Source organism: Elephantulus edwardii, unplaced genomic scaffold (genome assembly GCF_000299155.1).
Source record: "Elephantulus edwardii isolate Elephantulus edwardi_28Jun2011 unplaced genomic scaffold, EleEdw1.0 scaffold00067, whole genome shotgun sequence".
In the NCBI taxonomy this organism is placed as follows: domain Eukaryota; kingdom Metazoa; phylum Chordata; class Mammalia; order Macroscelidea; family Macroscelididae; genus Elephantulus; species Elephantulus edwardii.
The window spans coordinates 10,094,517-10,100,516 of record NW_006399817.1 but is presented as its reverse complement, the minus strand read 5'-3'; positions in this window follow the sequence as shown (position 1 = coordinate 10,100,516).

Below are 6,000 nucleotides of genomic sequence, written 5' to 3'. Positions count from 1 at the left end.
ACTGTTCATTCACACTGTGTTTCATACAACCATTCTCATGAATCATGTTTCTAAAATCAATTACTATAGTAAGTTACCCTGTCCTTTCACCTGGATCCTTCCCCTTTCCTTGTGCCCCTCCCTCCACTCACCAAACTGTACAACCCTATGGTTTCGCCCCTACCTATCCTCATCCCTCCACTCTCATCCCTCTGGCCTCCTTGAGTTCCCATACATATTTTAATAGTTATCCTTTGATTTTTACAAAAACTTTATCTTTTTTTTTTTATGCTTCTGAGTCATTCAATATGTTGCCCATGTTGTTTGATGTTAAGTGCCGTCAAGTTGCTTGTGACTTATAGTGACCCTATAACTGTTCTGAACCCTGCTCTATCCTGTACCAACCTTATCATCTCTGACACACCCACTCCCACTAACCCAGTCACTGATTCAATCCATCTCATTCAGGGTCTTCCTCTCTAGCTCTGTACCTTCACCCTCACAAGCATGATGTCCCTCTCCAAGGACTGGTCCAAAGTATGTCAGATGAAGCTTCAGAATCCTTGTTCCAAGGAGCAGCCTGGTTTTATCCTAACCAGGACAAATCTGTTTGTTCTCCTAGCAGTCCATGGTGTATTTAATACTCTTCTCCAGCCACCAGAGCTCAAAGACATCAATTAATCTTCCATAGCATCTGTCAATATTGTGCCTTGAGGCTAAAAATTGCTTTTCAGTACTCTTAGCTTGAGAAATACAGAGTGAGTGTTTCCCTTTTTACTCTCCAATTCCAGATATGTTCACATCCCATCATATTACTTTGCTTTGTTTTTGTGAGTTGCCCTTTGACATCTTCTGTTCAACTCTTTTACATCAGCATGTTTCACCTTTGTTTTGACTTCTCAAGGCTCTAATGCAATTTTCTCTTCTGACATCTGTTTCAGTCTTTCTTTCTCCTCTAACATTTTGCTTTCTTCATGGATGATATCCTTTATATTATCCCACAACTCATCTGGTCTTCGATCCATTGTCAACAACTTCATCTTACTTGGATCCACAATTAACATCCTTAGTACCAGAAGTCAGGAAATCAGGAGACATATTGCATTGGGGAAGTCTGCAGTTATAGACCTCTCCAAAGTATTGAAGGGTAATGATGTCAGTTTGAGGACTAAGGTGTGTCTAATTCAGGCCATGATCTTTCTGTTCACTTGCTATGCATCTGAGAGCTGCACAATGAATAAGGATGACAGAAAGAATTGAGGCCTTTGAGTTGTAGCGTAGGAGAAGAGTACTGAACTTCCCATGGACTGCCAAAAGAACAAACAAATATGTTTTGAGAGGGTGTAGTCATAGTGCTCTTTAAAAGTAAAGATGACGAGGCTTTGCTTCACACTTTGGACATGTTGTTTTGGAGAAGAATGTGAGGCTCAGTAAGGTAGAGGGTGGATGGACAAAGATGGGGAAGACCCTCGGTCAGGTGGATTGACACCATGACTGCTGCAATGGGTTTTAATGTGATAGGAAGAATGAGAATGGTACAGGGTGAAACATGGTACAGATCTGTTGTTTATAGGGTTACTATAGGTTGTACTCAATATGATGGCACCTAACAATAACATCTTTATTTTGCTCTTATAGTCAATAGATCCTGTATGTTCAGAATGACATTATATAATTAGTTTGTCTATAAAATGCAAGTTTTCTATTTTTTTAGGAGCAATAAACTAGAATTTTGTAAAAAAATAACAATTTTCAACACTGTAAAAACAGGTTACATTATTAACATCTCTATGTTGTTAGTATTAACGTTACATAATATCAGCTAAGCTTTATCTATCTTGTTATAAAATAACTTTTGGATACCTAATATAAAGCCTGAAAACCAAAACAAACAAAAATTCAAGCCCAGACTCACTCTTGATGAGTTGACTGTGCTTTGTAAAGTGTAGGACGGAGTAACACTATCCCATAGGGTTGATTCAGGTTTATACTCTTCAGGGAAGAAGTCTGTCACATCCTTCTTTCAAGGAGCAGGTGATGGAGTTGAATCACTAATCCTTCAGGGCTCCTTAAGCAAATCCTATTTTCACGCAAGATTTTAATAACTTAGATATTTATATTTTTAACCCATAGTGCATTAAGACAAGTAAATTATGAGGGTAGCAAAGGGGCTAGAGAACATTAGAGCAACAAAATTTCTTGATAAATCCTAGACTACATAGAGAAGGCAGAAAAGTGTAAAGAAGCAAAGGTCAAACCTGTAAAGTGATAGACAACTGGGGACACTAACCGTAGGCAGAAAACTTAGTCACTCCTTTAAGCATCATTATGTAGACACATTGATTCCTTACTATGTAAAATTAAGGTTACACATATTCCTATCCACACACCATACACACCAATGTTTTGTTTCTTTGTTTTTCATAGTCTAAATTTTACTTGCTAGCCAAGTTTAATTTGACTCTTATAAACAAATTTGATCTAAATGATGTGAGGCTACTTACGAACTTTGGTGTAGTTTATGTGCCCTCATTTTGATATAGCAATAATGTTCTGGTAAGAGACCCCAGTGGGGGTGTTACAAATATATTATACATATTATCTTTATGACATACAAAACTTTTAATGCCAAGGGTATTGTGTAAGAGATTTTGTTCCTGTGTAGTGTAGTCATGAATGTTCAAAGGTATGATGCTGAATAATAATAAAAATTGCTACATTTAGTAAGATAAGAAAGTATGACATATGCTTTGAAAGACTGCACATAAAATGGGGTTCATTAAAGGGAAAAAAAGTTTTAGCGTATTTGGTTTGGGAAGTCAACAAATCTCTAAGAACTTCTCTCTGTGTGCATGTATATTTGGGGGTCCTTTAAAATTAATTTGTTAAAGCAATCATAGGCTAAAGCATGGCAATGATTGTGAAGATCACAATCACAGAATCATGAAGCATTTTCTATTATACAAAGAACTGCTTTTAGAGGAGCTCTGGCGGCCCAGTGGCAAGAAGCTGCACTGCAATCCGAGAGGTATGCAGTTCAAATCCACCAGACGCTCTGCTGGAGAAGGAGGGACAATCTTCTCCAGTACAAGTCAGACTGATTTGATGGTACGCACACAAAAAAATAATAAAAGAAAAAAATTAAAAGAAAAACAAAACTAAACCCGAAGAATTGCTTTAAGCTGGAACCAACCTGATAGTGCCTAACAATAATCCCATTAATATTCACCTGGAATCCAAGGGTTATATTCATTCTTGCCTCGTCCCAATTTTTATTTAGACACTTGTATAAAAGAAAGTACCTTTAAACGTGTTGGAATTATCTTGACTATTAGGAGTATCTGATTGAATAGCTATATATAGACGAAAATTTGCATTTTCAAACTTTGCAAATTGAGAATAGGAGTTTTGTTTTCACGAGTCTTCCACTAATAACAAAAAAAAAGTTTCCAGTGCCAAGTAAAGGAAATCAAATGTGTGTCTGCAATGCCAATGAGTGTACCTACCAAGAAAGAATTGTTAAATAGCTTCAGTGATGTTCTAGCTTAATACATTTGAATCTATAAAAATGTATTTTTATTTTTTAATTTATTGAAATTTTAAATGAAAGTTTATAAAGAACTTGGTTTTCCAATCCTTCATTTTTGCACATTTTCTTCCTTTCCCTCCTACCCCCACCCCCAATCGTTTTCTTTTCTTTGTGGAAAAAAGTTCTTTCATTGTTATACAGTCCTTTCCCTCTCCCCACGCCCTGCCCCGCTGACCCAGACCACTTTTCTATGCAGCACTTGTTCTGGACTCTTCTTGTTCCAATAATACCTAATCATATATCCCTTTTATACAGTTCTCTCCCTCATCTGTTTCAATGCCATTTATATTATCTAGCCCCTCTTTTCTTAGTTTTTCTCAGCCCCATGTCAGCCCTATTTTATACCAGTGACATTAACCGTATTTGTCTTTTTGTGACTGAGATATTTTGCTCAGCAGACTGCAGTCTTCAATATGGGTTGAAGCTCAACATCAAGAAAACAAAGATTCTCACCACTGGGCTCATTGACAGCATCAGTATGGATGGTGAAGAGATTGAGATACTTAACAGTTTTAATTTACTTGGCTCCACAGTCAACACTCTTGGTAATAGCAGCCAGGAAATCAGGAGAGCAATTGCCTTGGGCAAGTCATCTGTGAGGGACCTCTCAAGAGTACTGAAGAGCAACAACATCAGGCTGGAGACTAAGGTGTGCCTGATCCAGAATATGGTCTTTGCAATTATGTGCTATTCACCGGAGAGTTGGACAGTGAATAGGGATGATAGAAAGAGAATTGATGCCTTTAAGCTGTGGAGCTGGAGAAGAGTGTTGAATATACCATGGACTGCTAGGAGAACAAACAGGTTTGTCCTGCAGAGGGTGAAGCCAGAATGCTCCCTGAAGTCAAGGATTCTGAAGCTTCATCTGATATATTGGGCACGTTGAAAAGAAGGACTTGGTTCTTGGATAGGGACATCATGTTTGGGAGAGTGGAGGGGCAGCGCAGGAGAGGAATAGCCTCGATGAGATGGATCGATTCTGTGAGTGGAGTGGTGGGAATGAATGCGTTTGAGATGGTGAGGTTGGCACAGGATAGAATGGCATTTAGGGCTCTTGTATATAGGGTCACTATGAGTCGCTAGCAATTGGATGACACATAACAACAACAACAACAACAACAATGTCCTCCAGAGTCACCTATTTTGTATAATAGTTCATGAGTTTCTTGTTTTCAATGCAGCTTAGTGTTCTATTTTGTGAATATACCACAGCTTCTCTATCCATTCCTTTGCTGATGGGCACTTGGGTTGTTGTGAACAAAGTAATAAACATAGGTGTGCATATATCTGCTTGGGTGACAGTTCTGGTTTCTTTAGAGTATATTCCCAGTAGTGGAATTGTTGGGTCAAATGGTATTTCTATTTCCAGCTTTTTGAGAAAACACCATACTGCCTTCCATAGTGGTTGCCCCATTTTACACTCCCATCAGCAGTGAATAAGGGTTCCAGTTTCTCCACAACCTTGCCCATATTTGTTGTTTGCTGCTATGTTGAATTTTGCTATTCTTGCTGGGGTGAGATGATATCCCATAGTTGTTTTGATTTGCATCTCTCTTAGAGCACAGGATTTTGAACATTTTTTTCATGTGTGTGTTTGCCATCTGAATGTCTTCTTTGGTGAAGTATCTGTTCATATCATGTGCCCATTTTGCAATTGCGCTGTTTATTATGTTGTGGTGCTCAAGTATTCAAAAAATTCTAGATATAAAAATATATTTTTAAACAGTGATGATGAATGTAAAAAAAATCTAGCTACTTTCAATAAACTGTGGTGCTGGAGAAGAGTGCTGAATATCCCATGGACTATGAAGAGAACAAACAGTATGTCTTGAAGAAGGTGCAGAAAGAGTGCTCTTTGGAAGCAAAAATGATGAGACTTCACCTCACATACTTTTGGCATGTTGTTAGGAGAGGCTATTCCCTAGAAAGGGACATCATGCTTGGGAATGTGGAGAGCCAGTGAAAAAGAAAAATACTCTTAATCAGATGGATTGACACAGTAACTGTCACAATGGGAATTTGTACTGTGTCAGAAATTGTGAGGATGGTACAAGATAGGACAGGGTTCAGATCTGTTCTTCATGGGTTCACTCTGGGTCACTCTGCTTGAAGGCACCTAATGACAACAACTTTCAAGAAGGACTGGAAAATACAGAAACACACAAAATTCACAATTAATAATAAACTATTACTATGTCAAGTTAAGGATTTTGGGTGGTATTGGAGTTATGGCCTTTGGGCATTAACAGAAATCTCACCGTTTAAACCTACTAGCCATGCCTGATAAGAAAAAGATGGGACAATTGAAAAGATTTACAGCCTTGGAACTACCATGGGGCAGTTCTACTGTGCCCTACAGGGAATTGGAATCTGATTGATGGTAATGAATGAATTTTAGATTAAATTTTATCTGCCACAGTGTAATACAAATC